Source organism: Patella vulgata, chromosome 2 (assembly GCF_932274485.2).
Source record: "Patella vulgata chromosome 2, xgPatVulg1.2, whole genome shotgun sequence".
Lineage (NCBI taxonomy): Eukaryota > Metazoa > Mollusca > Gastropoda > Patellidae > Patella > Patella vulgata.
Window position 1 is genome coordinate 70368359 of NC_065880.2, and position 19932 is coordinate 70388290.

Sequence of the window (19932 nt, forward strand, 5' to 3'; positions counted from 1 at the left end):
AGAAACACATTAAGTTGGAAAATTATATACACTTAGGGATATATAGGTTGTTTTTTTGTATTTAGATGTCTCTCAATAGATAATAGATGTAATTTATTGTGCAAGGTCACATAGGTTTCCAGACAGAAGAGGTAATTCAAAACTAATAATCGGATCCGAAACCTTATATTATATCAACGTTATTTCCAAATCCATGTATATACACTTATATTATATTTTGGTGTTTTAATTTTTCTCTATAGATATAATAGATGTAATTTAAGTATAAATTATTTATTTAACCTTTCTGTTTTCAGACAAACTGACATTAACTTGTGAAGAAAGATCTGTTCAACATGTCAACAGTCTACATTTAATGTGGATTGTTAGGGTCATTAAATGAAATCTAAGATAACATAAGGATTAGATGGATTCTAAACAACAATAATTTTACAAAAGGGAATAAGCAATCTTCTGAGACGTAGGCGTCTTTCTTGTTCGCGCTCTTCATCAGAAACGCAATTTATTGTTCCTGAGCCGAAGTATTTTATTCAGCTCTGTAGAAGTCTAAAGACAGTAGAAAATTCCAACCCCGTTATACTTACACTTAGCAATGCGCCAGTGGAAGTTAATGATAAGGTTTAAGTGTCTTTAGGCTAAGAAAAAGCGATATGTCATTTAAACAGGAATAGTTACCACCCAAAACAACGACGAGTAGATCACGAAAAGGCGAATAAATTCGATAACGTAATCATTTGGTGCTGTAGAGTTCTGATCACGACGGTATATCCGTAATCATTTATAGTCCTATTATAGAGATTATCAACAGCACGACTAGGACCAAAAAACGAAGTTTTTATAACTTTACGCCCGGACTACCACGCAGATCATCGTCGTTTGTGTAACACCGTCAATGTTACCGCTTCGTGTAATAGTGATAAGTAACCACTGAAATGGATTGTGTTGTTGTGACAACATTTCAGCTATGATCGATGTGGTTAGATAAGATTTCTATAATGCTTTCACTTCATTAGTTTAGGAAGGTGTTTAATCTATAAATAAACGGTGATATTGACGTTGTAACACAGAACTCATAAACACACAGTTCGATATTCATAGGTGTTCATCCCGCCTTTGATATTGCAACAGCTTATTGGATTTTAACTGCACAAAAATTGAATGAATTATCGAAATAGACATAGATAATGTTCAAAGCCAAATCAACCTATACGGTTTTATCGTTTGGTAATAGCGACATCAAGCTTGATCGGTTTGGGTCGATCTATCATTTTGAAACATCACACGTTTGAAAGACTTCAAAATCTTGAACCGTATGGTTTGTGGATAAGAAATCCGAAATTAAGTGAGCATTCATCAAGTTGTGTTAGGAAAGGACAGACGGGTTTAGAAGTATAGATTTTTCTAACTAGTGTTGTGATCCCTACACTATATGGATTATAACAATCATGGATGCAGCAATTAAAACAAAGGATGACAATGGTGATTGTACCCTGATTATCGACACAAAAAAGGCATCTTTTCCAACAGCTAACAATAAGTATTATAAACATGATACTATAGTAAACTTATATAATGATATTAAGATATATGATCAGGTAGCAGCATCTCAGGCCGAGCAAGTAAGTATACAGATAAATAATAATAATTATTTTATTTATGCGTTTTTTCACCATTATTATGTTGCTCACGGGGGTAAGGCGCTGGCTCACTAACCGTGTGGTCCCGGGTTTAATCCCGATGTTAGCCAAGGGAATTCTTTGGGATTTTTCCCGCTTGGTTTTCCATTGTCAGCGGTGCAGGGAACATCCTACAGTCGTTCGGGTGGGACGAAAAATCGAGGTGAGATAAACGTTCCCTCATAGCACACTGCATGATGTATATCCATTTCCATTATCCCGGCAGGTGGATAAGGTAGGACAGTAAAGTCTTTTTGGTTTCATTTTATCAATCCTGGTTACTACTTTTCTCAACTCGAGTGATATACCCTTATATTTATAGGGAGGTTGGATGGCTGAATGGTTAGCACGTGCGCGCTGTATCGTAAAGTCTGTCATTAAGTCAACTGGCGTGGTTTCGAATCCCCGGTTGTACGTGACAAGGAGTAGGGTCGCCTGTCTAACCTCGTGGGTTTTGTCCGGGTCCTCCGGTTTCCCCCCACTGCTAAAGCCCCCTACGCGCAAGCGAATTATTGAAATAAAATTAAACCATATGTTAGTCCCGAAATGACCTAGTTTGTGTCGAGTGGACGTTAAACCCCATCTCTCTCTCTCTCTCTCTATGTCTCTCATATTTATATCGCAGGCAAAAAAACATAACGTAACATCCAATACATTATACATGATATTATGGACTAGTTGATTTCATTTAAAAAAGAATAAAAACATAAAAATAGCGCATCATAATGTCAAATGTTAATGTAGTACATCATAACAAAATAATAATAATAAATAAAAATGAAACGAGTTTCACATCCGACATTGGGGACTAAAGAGTTTGCCAATCAAGAAAGTCCAGATTTGAGTAATGGGAACAAAAACAAAAACAAGAAATAACAACCAAAAAAACAAAACAAAACAAAATACATGTTTTCTGCTATCTATGTTCATTTATTATTAATTTCTACGTGTTTGATAATAATATATCGGTCTGTTTTCAACTGTGCGAATTTTCAGTATGTTTTGTCTCAAAAAGTCCGTAAGTAACGTTAATGTATTCAAAAAACAATAACAAAACAATAGATAAAATGAGATAAATGCATGAATATGTCTGAATAACAAACGTTTTTTTTAAAAAGAAAAATAGATACAGATTCTGCGGTAAATAGGATTGAATCTTCCCTCAAGTCGACGTAAAATGACAGGATTGGTTTGGCTTGTGACAAAAGCTAAATTTGTGGATTTGATTGAATTTTACACATTATTTATTGATTTGGTTGAGTTTTCACATTATTTGGTTTTGTGTTGAACAGTCGACAAATTCAACTAAAAAGTAAACAAACCTAATTCAACACTTTAGTAAAACACACCAGATTTACAGAATTAAACACATAAGTAAAAACACCAGATTTACAGAATTTAACACTTTAGTAAAAACACACATATTAGTAAAAACACCAGATTTACTCAAATTAACACTTTAGTAAAAACAACAGATCTACTCATTTTAATACTTTAGTAAAAACAACAAATCTACCCAATTTATCACTTTAGTACAAACAACAGATTTACCCAAGTTAACACGTTAGTAAAACACACCAGACTTACTCAATTAATAAAACACATTAATAAAACACACCAGGTTTACCAAATTGTAGTCCTTTAAATTCTAAACTAACTAAACTAACTAGTCAATAATTGCAAACCTTATTTGAGTTATAACAAATGTCCCATTTGAAATGATTTACTCAAGAATACTAGAAATATGTTGGCCAAATATGAATTTTAACTGCGATATCACTTCTGTGGAAGCAGACGTTAAAGCACCAGGTACTAGTGGTGAATTTTAACTCAGATGTTGTCAGTATGTAATTGGACCCTACAGTGTATGACTCTTATTTATTATTTTTATACGAGTCTCGACAATAAATGACTGACATTGATTAAAATTGTTTTAGTGTGAGCCCTATATAGGCCTATTCAACACACGGCATCTGTTACAACCTTTATGTTCGTCAGCACAGTGATAGACTAAGAAGGAGCTTGCGAGTATTGTATTTTCGGGAGCCTCTACAGCAGTTAACGTAGGTTGGAGATTAGTGTGTATGTGTGTGTGTATGGGTGTGTGTGTGTGTGTGTGGGGGGGGGGGGGCTTTCTAGTTTTGTTGAATTTTTTATGAATTGGTAAGACTGCCACGTGCTAAATTTGTACATAAGCTAGGAATGTCGCAATTTATTCCAGAAAGAACCATCTACAGTTTTATTTTTTCAAAAAGTTACTCGCACCCGGGGGAGAGACCACATCCGGACCCCTAGATTGGTGGTCCATTGTGTGACCAGGCTCAGGGAGCACCGACCCTAAGTCCATCCCCGCGTCTGCTCCATTTTAGGACTACATATTTTCGAAATTAATCTTTACTTACCTAACATATAGGTATCGATAAAAAAAATTATTAACGCGTTCATTAACTATAGTTGAATATCGCTTTCGTCATCAACAGTAATTGAACAAATTAAGAGATATATTATGAGATATTTTATTCATGAGATACAATCCTCATTGTTGTGACGCATTTTGTCATGTTATTGCGTAATCTAGATTGACACGGAATAAAGGCCAAGTTATAATATCGACTACAATCGGAAAATAATGTCAAACATCGACTATAGGTATACTATCTTGGACATATAATGCCATAGTAGTGCATTATGCTTTAGGAGGTGTTCGTTGTGAACAGCATGATGTTACAGTATGAAGGTCAACGACTTCACTGGGTTATTTAGTTTAAGGGAGTACAATGGAATATTACTCTATTCTTCGGAACCTTATGCAGGTCAACGACTTCACTGGGTTATTTAGTTTAAGGGAATATGACTCTATTGTTCTGAACACTAAAATAGACGAAAATTTATCTAAAGGCATATATTTATGTAATATGAATGTATCTAAAGTGATTTATATTGATTTTGTAAGAAAGAAAAAAAAATGATGTTCAGTGAACTCCCTGAACTGCCCAAACTGAACGACAGTCGTGTACGCCTGCTTAGACCATTCTATGCGGTTTTTTTATCGTGATTTGGTCATTTCTGAATCGGTGAGTTAATTCCGCATTGTCTTGTAGGGTGTGTATTTCTTTATTCATTACAAATGGTTTTTAAAATGTGAATTCGCAGTAATGTTCTTGATAATTGCTATTAAATCAAGGTCTGTGGCAATTTATTTAGATAAGAAATCTCGCATTTATTCGGGGAAAAAATGCGTCAGCAAGAATGGGAGATCTTTTTTTGAAACTACACAGTATTTAACAAAATGGATAATTTCCCATGCATGGAAACATCTAATATGCCATCAAGCCGCCAGTCTTCCATTAACGTGAACAAACGTTTTTAAGCTTTCATTCGCAAATCTATGTTGCTAAATTCTGGCTAAGAGGCACTTGAGATTAGTAATATGTGACATTTAAACTTCCGGTTAATTTTTTATGTGATGCACACAACGCTCTTAGGACACGTTCATTATGTTTTAGTACCGTGTGATGAGTTTAGAAGAGGGTTCCAGCAAATGTAATAGCAAATTCTGTGTTAAACTTTCTGGCACCCTCTCACTGTTATTACTTGGACATTGTGTTTAGAATATCAAGTATCGTTATAGAAGATTATATTCCATTCCAAACGTTAAATCAAAGTGCTTGGTTATGGTATTCTTTTGTTATTTGACTCCCTGGCTCTCTAACATGGAGGTCAAGTGTTCCATCCTTGTGTTGAAAGGAAAAATTCATCGGGATTATCCGGTGAAGATATGCAGAGCGGGGGGGGGGGGGCTTGCAAGGTTCAGCGTATGTCGTTCGGATGGGACAAAAAAACGAGATCCTGTGTACACGTTGGTGCTCATGAAATAGGAATCCTTAACAGTTGGAAGAGTAGGCCGTAGCGCCGCAAAATTTCGTCCCTCATAGCACATTGCATGGCGTATGACCGAATTCATTAGCCCAGTCGGGGCAGAACATTTCATTTCATTTCCTGTAAACCGGAAGTATTCACCCCACTCACACCATGTCTTTTAAAACCCGTCTTCATTGTCCCAGTCGGTGCAGAAAAGTAGGACCTTAAACCCCATTTCATTTCATCAATTAAATCCATTGTGGTCTTTAAGGTCTCGCGATTTGTGTAAAGGCACCCAAAATGCTATCTTTGTCTATAATGATAATAACCATATTAGATGACCTACAATCAATACATTCTAATGTTAAATGCGTGTCTTTTTATAAATAAGTACGGCAATCGATAAACTAGGATCAAAATGCACGTTTCATAATTATACGTACATAACTAACGTTCGAAAACTAAATGGTAGCGTGTTCATAATAGTGATAGCCCCCCCCCCTCCCTGGTTACTACTTTTCTCAACTCGAATGATATACCCTTATATTTATATCGCAGGCAAAAAAACATAACGTAACATCCAATACATTATAGATCATATTATGGACTAGTTGATTTAATTTAAAAAAGAATAAAAACATAAAAATAGCGCATCATAATGTCAAATGTCAAATGTTAATGTAGTACATCATAACAAAATAATAATAATAAATAAAAAATAAAACGAGTTTCACATCCGACATCGGGGACTAAACAGTTTGCCAATCAAGAAAGTCCAGATTTGAGTAATGGGGACAAAAACAAAAACAAAAAATAACAACCAAAAAAACAAAACAAAATACCGCTCATGAATAAGATATAAGATTTAGTGACATGTTTTCTGCTATCTATGTTCATTTATTATTAATGTCTACGTGTTTGATAATATATCGGTCTGTTTTCAACTGTGTGAATTTTCAGTATGTTTTGTCTCAAAAAGTCCGTAAGTAACGTTAATGTATTCAAAAACAATAACAAAACAATAGATACAATGAGATAAATGCATGAATATGTCTGAATAACAAACGTTTTTTTTAAGAGAAATAGATACAGATTCTGGGGTAAATAAGATTGAATCTTCCCTCAAGTCGACGTAAAATGACAGGATTCGTTTGGCTTGTGACAAAAGCTAAATTTGTGGATTTGATTGAAATTTTACACATTATTTATTGATTTGGTTGAGTTTTCACATTATTTGGTTTTGTGTTGAACAGTCGACAAATTCAACTAAAAATCAAAACTTAACTAAGTAAACAAACCTACTACCGCTTAATCGTTCGAAACAAAACTTTAGAAATTATCTAAAACATACCAGATTTATCCAATTCAACACTTAAACACACCAGATTTACCTAATTCAACACTTTAGTAAAACACACCAGATTTACAGAATTTAACACATAAGTAAAAACACCAGATTTACAGAATTTAACACTTTAGTAATAACACGCCAGATTTACTCAATTAAACATATTAGTAAAAACACCAGATTTACTCAATTTAAGACTTTACAGATCTACTCATTTAACACTTTAGTTAAAACAATAGATCTATCCAATTTAACACTTTAGTAAAAACAACAGATCTACTCGATTTAACACTTTAGTAAAAACAACAGATCTAACCAATTTAACACTTTAGTACAAACAACAGATTTACCCAAGTTAACACGTTAGTAAAACACACCCAGCCCCCCCCCCCCTCAATATTTTGACCGCAAGTACCCTTTTCTCCAGGTTGTTGCACGCAAGTAACTATTCTATTAAAAACAAAAAGGCTTGAATTTAACATAGAAGTGAGTAGAAGTGAGACTTCTAGAACGAAGACTTTCAGAAGAAGAAATCCCTGCTATGCTCTATACTGTTCCCAGGGTTAAGAGGGTCGCGATTAGATAACTGAACGGTCGATCTTTATTTCAAGTCCATCTCATGTCTGTTGTATCTATGACATATTAGGTAATTAGAAAAACGACAGGATAGTTTTATTTATAATACTCTTTCCTTGTGCCCCTTATCCATCAAATAATTCACTGCTATGGCCAGTTGAAACAAACGGTTGCCATGCAAGATATGCCCACATTTTGTAAGAAATGGACGGGGAAGAGGCAAAATCAAAAGGGCTATCCTATCATTCAAGATCATTTGATCCTTAACATATTTAAGGTCCATCAGAATGGGACAACAATGGTAGCCCCCCCCCCCCCCACGCCTAGAGTGCCTACAAAATCCGTACATATTTCAGATTTTGCGTTAAAAGCAGGGGCTATAGCTCTAGAATGTAAGGTCGGATGCTACCAAAGTCGAACTGATCCAAGAACTTTTGATCCTTAACACACAGTTGAAGTTCATAGTGAAAGGTACACAAACTTCATTCATATTTTAAAACATTTTGTGTAAAAGGCAGGGGCAGATGCGCAAGCAAATGGAACCCACCCATGAACTGGTGATACTATTTTTAAGTTTCATCCAAATCGGATAAAATTGTGACCTCTAGATGGTCCACAACCTAGGTATTACATGATTTTATTATACTATTTTCGAAAAGGATGGTGGCTATTTGACGGGGAAGTTTCGGTCCGATTTTGCGGAAATAATTATTGTGTAACGGTGATATATTTTAACAGTTTTGAAAATAAGATACCCAGGGCCCGTAACCTAAAAACGTTATATTTTCTACAATCAGGGGATCTGAATCCAGAAAGTTACGGTCCAATACGAGCCAATATCGAAGAAACCCAGATCTTTGGGATATAAATATATATTTTAAATTTCATCAAAATTGGATAAAAAATTCGAACCGCTGGATGGTCTACAACCTGGGTTTTACGATCAGATCCTAATGTTAAAGCTACTGGCAGATTTCGACATGGTCACGACATGTAAACAGGGTTAGGGCAAGTGATTGTTGCAGAGGATTGTGAGTTAGGGTAAGGGCTAGATCTTTGGCTAGGGTTTGCGCTAGCCCTGTTTACATCTCGTGACATTGGCGAAATCTGCAGGTGGCCTTAATATTTAGATCTAAACTTAGCTCGGTCTCATTTTCAGGAAATGTGAACGCAACTGTAATTATGGTGATATATTCGAATGCCTTTTAAATCGGATAAAAATTGTAACCTCTAGAGGGACCACAAGCTAAAAACGCGATTTTTCGTACAATCACGGACTATAATCCAGAAAATTACAATCAGATATGCGCGAATATGGAAAGGAACCAAACATTTCAAGTTTCATCAAAATTGGATGAAAATTGTGACCTCTAGAGTGTCCATAAGCTAAAAATATTATTTTTCGTACAATCAGAGGTCCAATCCATGACGTTACGGTCCAATACATGCCAATTTCGAAAGAAACCGAGATCTTTAGGAGATAGACCTATATTTCAAGTCTCGTCAATTTCGGATGACCTGCTATAATTGAATGTTTTTTTTTACAATCAAATAAAAATTGTTACTTCTACTGGGTCCACGGTTCGTAAAATCAGGGGCCATAATCCAGGAAGTGACGGTCCTATATACGCCAATATCGAAAGGAACCGAGATCTTTCGGTAATAAACGTACGTAAGTTTCATCATGCATTATGCATATGTTTGTCAAGTTCAGCATCACAGGAATAAACCATGGTAAGGGAGTTAAAAATGAAATAAAATTCCACTTCATTGCTGAGTAATTTTATTAGGAGCAGTATTGTAATTTCGAGAGCCTCTACAGCAGTTAACGTAGGTTGGAGATTAGTGTGGGGGGGTGGGGGTGGGGGTGGGGGGCTTTCTAGTTTTCATTTTTTTATGAATTGGTAAGACTGCGACGTGCTAAATTTGTACATAAGCTAGGAATGTCGCGATATATCCCAGAAAGAACCATCTACAGTTTTATTTTTTCAAAAAGTTACTCGCACCCGGGGGAGAGACCACATCCGGACCCCTAGATTGGTGGTCCATTGCGGGACCAGACTCAGGGAGCACCGACCCTAAGTCCATCCCCGCGTCTGCTCCATTTTAGGACTACATATTTTCGAAATTAATCTTTACTTACCTAACATATAGGTATCGATAAAAAAATTATTAACGCGTTCATTAACTATAGTTGAATATCGCTTTCGTCATCAATAGTAATTGAAGAAATTATGAGATATTTTATTCATGAGATACAATCCTCATTGTTGTGACGCATTTTGTCAAGTTATTGCGTAATCTAGATTGACACGGTATAAAGGCCAAGTTATAATATCGACTACAATAGGAAAATAATGTCAAACATCGACTATTTGTATACTATCTTGGACATTAGTGCATTATGCTTTAGGGGGTGTCGTTGTGAACAGCATGATGTTACAGTATGAAAGTCAATGACTTTACTGGAATTATTTAGTTTAAGGGAGTACAATTAAAGGGAATATGACTCTATTCTTCGGAACATTAAAATAGACGAAAATTTATCTAAAGGCATATATTTATGTAATATGAATGTATCTAAAGTTATTTATATTGATTTTGTAAGAAAAAAAAAAAAATGATGTTCAGTGAACTCCCTGAACTGCCCAAACTGAACGACAGTCGTGTACGCCTGCTTAGACCATTCTATGCGTTTTTTTTATCGTGATTTTGTCATTTCTGAATCGGTGAGTTAATTCCGCATTGTCTTGTAGGGTGTGTATTTCTTTATTCATTACAAATGATTTTTAAAATGTGAATTCGCAGTAATGTTCTTGATAATTGCTATTAAATCAAGGTCTGTGGCAATTTATTTAGATAAGAAATCTCGCATTTATTCGTGGAAAAACTGCGTCAGCAAGAATGGAAGATCTATTTTTGAAACTACACAGTGTTTAAAAAAATGGATATTTTCCCATGCATGGAAACATCTAATATGCCATCAAGCCGCCAGTCTTCCATTAACGTGAACAAACGTTTTTAAGCTTTCATTCGCAAATCTCTGTTGCTAAACTCTGGCTAAGAGGCACTTGAGATTAGTAATATGTGACATTTACACTTCCGGTTAATTTTTTATATGATGCACACAACGCTCTTAGTATTAGGACACGTTCATTATGTTTTAGTACCGTGTGATGAGTTTAGAAGAGGGTTCCAGCAAATGTAATAGCAAATTCTGTGTTAAACTTTCTGGCACCCTCTCACTGTTATTACTTGGACATTGTGTTTAGAATATCAAGTATCGTTATAGAAGATTATATTCCATTCCAAACGTTAAATCAAAGTGCTTGGTTATGGTATACTTTTGTTATATTGACTCCCTGTTCTTTTGGACTCACGAAAGGAAGCAACGGTGACTCAATAAGTAAGACTTTGGCTCTCTAACATGGAGGTCAAGTGTTCCATCCTTGTGTTGAAAGGAAAAATTCATCGGGATATTACGGCGTGGTTCCCCCAGTCAGATGTGCAGAGCGGGGGGGGGGGGGGCTTGTTGCAAGGTTCAGCGTATGTCGTTCGGATGGGACAAAAAAACGAGACCCTGTGTACAAGTTGGTGCTCATGAAATAGGCACCCTTAACAGTTGGAAGAGTAGGCCGTAGCGCCGCAAAATTTCGTCCCTCATAGCACATTGCATGGCGTATGACCGTCTTCATTAGCCCAGCATACGAGCAGAACAGTAGGACGTTAAACCCCATTTCATTTCATTTCATTAGCCCAGTCGGGGCAGAACATTTCATTTCGTTTCCAGTAAACCGGAAGTATTCACCCCACTCACACCATGTCATTTAAAATCCATCTTCATTGCCCCAGTCGGTGCAGAAAAGTAGGACCTTAAACCCCATTTCATTTCATCAATTAAAACCATTGTGGCCTTTAAGGTCTCTCGATTTGTGTAAAGGTACCCAAAATGCTATCTTTGTCTATAATGATAATAGCCATATTAGATGACCTATAATCAATACATTGTAATATTAAATGCGTGTCTTTTTATAAATAAGACCTGCAATCGATAAACTAGGATCAAAATGCACGTTTCATAATACGTACGTAACTAACGTTCGAAAACTAAATGGTAGCGTGTTCATAATAGTGATAGACCCCCCCCCCCCCCCAAACATGCGAGCCCCCCCAAACATAATACTCTTATGATTACTCAAATTTAAGAATTATTTATGTCTAAAAATAAAAAACAATGTCAATATAATTTTGGACTGTATCGAGTTAATAATATTTCAAGTAAAGCATATTGCTATTATTTTATCTTGGGCTCTGCAAGTATTGACTGAAAATGTATCGAACCTTGGTTGTAAATATGCCCGTCCTCGTCAACAACACTCGCCAGTCAATTAAATCAGTATGATGTTTGTTTTAATAGCATATCTTCAACAATGACATTATTGTTATCAATATCTTTAACAGTATTAGGATTCACAGCAACAGCAAGTGTAAAAACTTTAAATCAATACAAAATCAAAGTTTATATAATATTTCTCGCTATAAATCTATTTGTATACGCCCATTTATTAATGTGGTCGTATATTGCCGTCATCTTTGCCTTTCGTATGTCCGTAAAACTTTATTTCTTCGTATATCGTCGCCCCTGTCTGTCCGTCTACAATTTGTTTGTGGACACTCTACAGGCCACAATTCATATCCGATTTTGACAAAAGATGATCTCGGGTCCTTTCGATACATGATTATACGTTTTTAGCAGGTGGTCCCTCTAAAGGTCACAATTTTTATCCGATTTAAAAAAAAACAAAAAAACGTTTGAATATATCACCGTTACGCCCTAATGAAGGTTGACTTCGAATTTCGTGAAAATCGGACCAAAACTGCCGGACAAAATGGCCGCCCCACATATGCAAATAGTGTAAAATATATGGTATGTCAAGGTTGTGGACCCTCTAGAGGCCACAATTTTGATCCGATTTTAAAAAACTTTAAGTTTATGTTTATATCACACAGATTTAGTTTACTTTCTATAATCGCACATATCCGAACGTAACTTCTTAGATTATAGCCCCTGATTGTCCGAAAAATCGCATTTTTAGCTTGTGGACCCGCTAGAAGTCACAATTTGAATTCAAATTTTCAAATAGTTTAAATATATCACCATTACACATAAATGGAGGTTGAGTTCGAATTTCGTACAAATCTGACCCAAACTGCCATACAAATTGGACACTCCTACGCTAATAGTGTAAAAGTTTGTAATACCAAGGTTGTGGACACTCTAGAACTCACAATTTTTATCCGATTTTAATGAAACTTGAATTGAAATGTATGATTATAATCCAAAGATCGTGGTTCCTTTCGATATTTGCGTATATTGAACTGTAGGTCATAATTTTTATCCGATTTTAAAAAAACGTTTAAACGTATCACCATTATATCGTGATGGCGGTTAGGTCGAATTTCGTGAAAATCAGACCGAAACTGCCTGACAAAATGGCAGCAAATAGTGTAAAACTATATGTAAAACCAATAGTTATTTGATTTGAATGAAACATAAAATATGTCTTTATATCCCATATATCTGAGCACATTTCAGACCAAAACTTCCTTGATTATGACCCCCTTGTTGTACGAAAAATCGCCTTTTTGTAGCTTGTTCTCTACCATATAGCTGGTTGAATTTGTTTTTGGAAGCGGGATTTTTTCAATAGCGTTATTGCCTCTGTCATAGAAACCTTTTAATCGCTCTGCTGGTAAGAGTTTTTTTTCCAAACATTTTCATTCTTCTCCGTGACTATACAACCTAGAATTTATTTGCGTGGTCCAAACCGTGACTTAGTGTTTATGTGAATAAATTCATGACAACCGAGTTTAAAGTTTTATGTTTCACCATTGGTGCATACCATGGCTGCAGCTGACGTGCGCCTGGGGTATTTAAATATCAAATTACGGAAATGCATTTTAGCCCCGTATTCACGCACCGCATTTCAGTGGTCATGTTTACACTGTGTATTCATCCAAAGACAGCTGCCTTAATGAAATATTTTATCAAGGAGCCACAGCTCGATATAATGTTGTAGGACAATGTACGGTAAAGCTGTTATAATGCCTTGGCTTTACGATATTTACCATCATACAACCACATAACAAGAAAATACGGCATTAGAATTACCTCCGATAAAGGCGCTAAATCTCTATTCTTTTGAACCTACAAAGGACGCAAACAGGGGCGGATTGGGCCATCGGGCCATCGGGCCATCGCCCGAAGGGCCGGTCGGACAAAAAATGAAAAAAATAATTTTGTCCAATTCGTCAAAATAACCTATTTCTGCTGAACATTATATGGGGTTGGGTGGGGGAGGGGTATTGGACCGGCCATGGAGCTATGATGATCATGTTGTATGTGGCCGGTGGCTTTAACGGGCCGCCACGCCATCAGTGGAGTCTGGAATGGGCTAGTATAACAGACTTTCTGGGCCGGGTGTGCTGGGTGTGGGCCGGGTGTGCTGGGTGTGGGCCGGAATTCGGAATCCTGCATTTCTTAATGAAAATATTCCTACTTTTTCAATATCTCTAACTGGTTAATCAAATGGTCAAAATTTTCTCAACTAGTCCCATTTTTAACCAGTTAAATACTCTTGACGATACAATGATGATACGTTACTTAATAATATGACGATATGATAATTTCACAGGTTGATGGTTGTAAATTACTTGCAGGTCGGGGTTTGGGCCTAAATTAATCGATTTATGAGATATATTATTTGACAGAGATTATAATCAGATATGCCACCAAATCGCATATTTGAGGTTCATTTTTCAAAATTTTCCCGACGGAGAGTCCCCGGACCCCCCGTCCGGGCTCCGCGGTCAGTAAAAGGGGGCCGCTCCGACACGGGAGCCCGGGCCGGTTCCCGGCCCCAATCCGCCCCTGGGCGCAAATGGGTCAAAAAGTACTTATTAATGCACTATTCTATGAATGTATATAAACTGATTTACATTCATTTTAAAATTTTTATTGTAATTTCTACTCAGTTATGATGGGCTAAATCCGTGGGCAATCCAAATTGAACTGTAGTCGCTCGTGTCGAGTCAGTCTACATTGGGAGTACTGTTTGAAATTGCACTTACGCGGTAACGTTTTTCCTCGTTTATCAAGGGAACCCCGAATGCATACAGTGCACATTGTCGTGTAGACCTCTACTGGATTTAAAGTTGGATATCAGAAGCCGATATTTTCACTATTCTCACAAAAGTGCTTCTTTAATTATAGCCCCCTTCATTGAAATGAGTTCAATTAGAATGAGCAAATTATTGTAGAGTTATTGTCCCTGTCATCGAACCCTGTATACATTTTCTAGGTAAACGCTTTTGGTTCAAACTGTCATAATGATGTTATTACAATTTTGACGTGGTGTTTTGATAATAGCAGAAATGCTGCCCCTTGATAAACATGGTACAAATGATGTTATTACAATTAGGACGTGGTGTTTTGATAATAGCAGAAATGCTGCCCCTTGATAAACATGGTACAAACTTATTATTAAATCAGTATTTTGTTTTGCTTTTAACAACTGTACTGATTGTTTAATTAATCAGACTAAGTTCCAGATTGCATTAAACATGCATTTTAAATCTGCCTATTGCACTTGCAGGTCTTTCTTTAGGCCTGAAATTATTGATTAGACATTGATTAACTTATCCAGACCATAATCAACTCTCGATGCCATCGTTAGCCATCGATCTTTAGTGGATTTTAAACACTTTTTGATGCATAATTTAACGCAAAAGTGGATAATCGAAACTTTGTGTATTATAGTATCAGCGTTAGTACTGATGATCGAGGCTAGCCTAAAATTGAATCGTTAATATCTCGGTTCAGAGTAAAGCAATTTGAATGAAATGTTCAGCATTTTCTGTTTTTACTATCTATTTTATAACTATTATAGCGAGAACTGTCAGCTATCTAATTTACTTAATGTCCCTTGAAGTATACATAAAAGTTTTATTTACCTACCGAGCGACTTAGCGGCCGATGGTCGTATCTTCGTTGTCTGACAACCTATTTGTTTCTTCCAAACGGTAAAAATAAATGACTAATTGTTTAAATTAATCAGAACGTGTTTGCATTTCAGCGCTTTGTTTTTGATATGTTAATGAATTTAGTCTGCAAGTAGTTTGTAAAATAAGCTTATGATTTATAGAGAAATAAAGTTGAAAGAGAATTTAAATCAAGCAGTTTATTGATATTTCTATTCAAGTACGTTTGGGATGAGGATGAAGTTACGATAAGAAATTTCTATTCCGGAGTCAGACCGATAGATCAATAGTTGCTTATAACTTCTGTTTGTTGATTGCGATATGTGTCATTTGCAGAACTTGCCGAGGTATACATATGGAAATATCCTAGATTCAACTGATTGAAAGAACAACTAAAATGGCTTGACCCGACAGACGTTTGACAATTTTATGTAAAAACTACCAAGCTTCACTTATACATGACCGTACTTTTGAATTTTTCCTTTTGCTCTTACAATTACAGTTACAATGATATTTCTAAATTTAATATATTGACATGTTTGTTACCTAGTGTTGTCTCAAATTTAACATTTAGGATTCGATAAATTAAAATTATAAATGAATTGTTTATTGAAATTTACTAATTGGATGTACTCTTACAAAAAAGCCTGTCGGACTTAGATGTATGAACACGTACAACCCGTTACATTCGATTTTATTGGATTAGGTTGCTCTAGTGAAATCATAAGGTCAGTCATTGAGTCAAGTGGCGAGTTTTCAACCCTCCCCTCTTTGTACGTGACAAAGAGTAGGGTCGCCTGTCAAACCTCGTGGGTATTCCCCGGGTCCCCAGGTTCCCTCCCACTACTAAAGACCCCGAGCGAATTATTAAAATAAAATGAAACCATACGTTTGTCCCAAAATGACCTAGTTTTTGTCGAGTGTACGTTAAACCCCATTTATCCCTCTCCGCTAACGGCACTGCGACAAACCCTGAATAAATCTCTGGGTTAGTGTTCTTTAATACACGATTACATGTGAACAAAGCAAATACCATCGTTGCTTCGATGTTCCCGGATAGAAAAGAATTATCGTTCAGACGTCGACGTAAAATCAAAGGACAGCAGTCTGAACATTTGATGACTAATAGGTTGGGAATGATGCATTTTGATAATTTGTGACCAATTTGCTCTTTGAAAAGATTATTTTTGCTTTCATTCTAGAATAATTTGATAATTTTTTACCAATATGCTCTTTGAAAAGATTGATTTTGCTTCATTCTGGAATATTGTACCTTTAGTTAACAGAAAGCCACCTTTTTACATGTTTTACTTTCTAGGGCTGGGGATGGGGGGGGGGGAAAGATCTGTCTTTGTACGTGAAAAGGAGAAGGGTCGCCTGTCCAAAATCATGGGTATTTCTCTAGGTCCTCCACTCCCCGCCCTCCACTGCTAAAAATCCCTACGCGTATGTGAATTATTGAAATAAAATGGAACCATAATATTACTATGTTAGTCCGGATATCAAGATCATTTTCACAGCCTTTACAAATACAGTTTTGTTCACTTTTATTGTAAGCCGAACCTTTGTCATGTATTATGTGTCAGGAAATTACATGGTTTTGTTGTATCACATCACGAAAACGTGTTAGTACCGCTTCGAATGCATCAGATTATTTGACACGAACCCTTTTTCTTACATAATTATCTGTTCAACTGTAAGTGATTCGGATATTGATTACAATTCAATTGTAAATAACTAAATTGTGATCTTGTTGGGAAAGCTTTTAGCCCGATAATTTCAATTAAGTCGATTCAGTGAATAGGATAGTATTTTGAAAGCGCATTTGTCATCCCAGACATTATTTAATATGAAAATCGTGCTTTTAAAAGAAAAAGCGGGGGTTGGGGTAAGAAAACTGATAAGTATTTATCAACATTGGAATCTTGAGAACTTGTCATTGATTTGTAATGTATTGGTTATTTTTGTCGGGTATATTTTTGTGCCATGACGTCACAGGGGCCAAGTAAACATGAACTGTTAATTTCTTGAACTATATGTAGTTGGAGTAACGAACGAAAATAGATTGTTCTAGGGTATGATGAAATGTAATTATTAAGGCTTCATCCATTACTAATTGTGGAAATAAAATGTGATTATTGATCAAGTTTGACGTACTTCAAGAAAGATAGTCAGGCATTTAACCCTTCTGTCGGATATACATATACCGGATAGATTTAGAAAGTTTAGATGTGGAGATGGGTATACCCACACTTTCGTTTACAATGGTTTCGCTTGTGGGGCTGGGTATAGCAACCCGGTTTTGTTTACAGTAGTGTCGCCATTCTGAACATCTGAGACACGCTACCTGCGAAGAAGTATCTCAGACACAGTCAGTAGACATGATATCCATATCACGTGATCGACACATCACAGGTCATGACATTGGCGTCAATGGGTCATGAGGTCAACATTGTAAACAATAGGTTTATCTTCAGCATTGTGTCCGTTGCACCCATAAAGACTATATAATTCGTACAGTCCCAACATGTTCTCTCTTCTTCCAATGATTTTTTCACAAAAATAACATCTACAACTCATAGAATTGACGTTGTCTTCAATGACAGCGTCTGCGAGGGTTGTTCATAGAGGCCGCCATATTGCACTATTTTGTTCAGATATACACAATCAATTCTGTTGATGTTTTTAGCGTTGGGATTGACTAATAGTTAACGTGTTTCAGTTCTAAAACAAATATTTTAAACTTTAACGCAAATTTAGAAAATAGCCAAATTCTGGCTTGGATTACTAAGCAAAATGGCCATTCACTCTATACGTGCGAAAAAAAAGCTAGCCACCAATTAATTTTCGTACGTTAGTTACGTACGTAGTGTCGCGTGTGCAGCTCGGTATACCTACTCTTTTATTTACAGTAGTGCCGCGTGTAGAGCTGGATATACCAATCCTTTTATTTACAGTAGTGTCGCGTGTGGAGTTGGGTATACCATCACTTTTGTTTACAGTAGTGTCGCGTGTGGAGCTGGGTATACCAATCCCTTTATTTACAGTAATGTCGCGTGCGGAGCTGGATATACCATCCATTTTGTTTACAGTAGTGTCGCGTGTGGAGCTGGGTATACCAACCCTTTTATTTACAGTAGTGTCGAGTATGGAGCTGGGTATACCAACCCCTTTATTTACAGTATTGTAGCCTGTGGAGCTGAGTATACTAACCCTTTTGTTTACAGTAGTGTCGCATGTGGAGCTGGGTATACCAACCCTTTTGTTTACAGTAGTGTCGCATGTGGAGCTGGGTATACCAACCCTTTTGTTTACAGTTGTGTCGCATGTATTGCTCCCTTCAAGAACACCTGTTATTACCCCTATTCATCAATTTTGACTACTGCTAATGGTTTGATTGTCCCTGACATATTTCTTCATAATTGAAAAGAAAGGCATATATATATAGACTGGTAAACTACTTGTAAAAAGCACAGACATTTTTTCTGTTTTGCGAACAAAGAATGTTTATATAAAAATATATATCGAGTTTAATTTCCATTGAGGTTACCAAGGTTTATAAACGAGTTCAGTTCAAAGAGTTTATAGGTATTCTTGAAATAAGCAGGTACGCTTCTGGTGTATTGTTCCGGTGACGTGACGAGTTATCGCATTTTTGTTTGCCTACCTTTTGTGTTCTACACTGTAAAAAATATCAATTTTTTATGTGGCCGAATTCCGTAATTTAACACCTTTTTTCTGTTAATCGATGGATTTTTTGGAGAAATTGTGTTAATAGTGTGAACTATTTCTTCAAATTACGTATAAAAATTATATAAAAATATGTTTTAATGCTGCGTGTGTTAAGATTGTAATATCTGGTAATCAAGCACGCTTAAATCCGGATAGTACAACCGGTTGGCCAGTGTAATTCGGTTTGTCTCTATGGCAGAGTCTACCTGCGAATTGATAATACCGCAAACTTACATCTGAAAGCCTCCAATCACTGACGAGTAGCGGTTTGTGATACCTTGCTCTCGATTCTTATATTAGCAAAAGGAGGTTACGTTTAAAGATTATCTGCGTTATCACTTCGGTAGAAGCGGACGTTAAATAAAGCTATTTCACGCACGCATATAAAGTCAATGGTTAATTCAATGAAATTTTTATCACCTTCATCATCGTCAGGAAACAAAATTTACCAGGTTTTTTTTTTCTGTATTTGAAAATGGAATTTCTGTTAATTGAGGGAATTTCTGTAAATTACAGGAAAAACAAATACGGATAAAATTTTCCTGGTAATTTTTGTTTCCGGAATTTTTTACGTTTTTTCACGGAAATTTTTGTTACAGTGTACAGGAAAACTGGTTCTGACAAACCATGCTTAGTACTATACTTTTTACTTAGTGACTTCTGTGGACATAATATGTTCACCATTTACAAAAAGTCAGA

General features: G+C 36.2%; 1 long non-coding RNA gene across 1 annotated transcript in view; it reads left to right on the top strand.

Moving 5' to 3' along the window:
- The first annotated feature begins 1828 nt into the window (after positions 1 to 1828).
- Positions 1829 to 19932, top strand: part of LOC126810613 (uncharacterized) — a 31995-nt gene continuing 13891 nt past the window's right edge. Inside the window, exon 1 of the long non-coding RNA XR_007675272.1 lies at positions 1829 to 1911. This is a non-coding gene — a long non-coding RNA (uncharacterized LOC126810613). The remainder of the gene's footprint in view (positions 1912 to 19932) is intronic.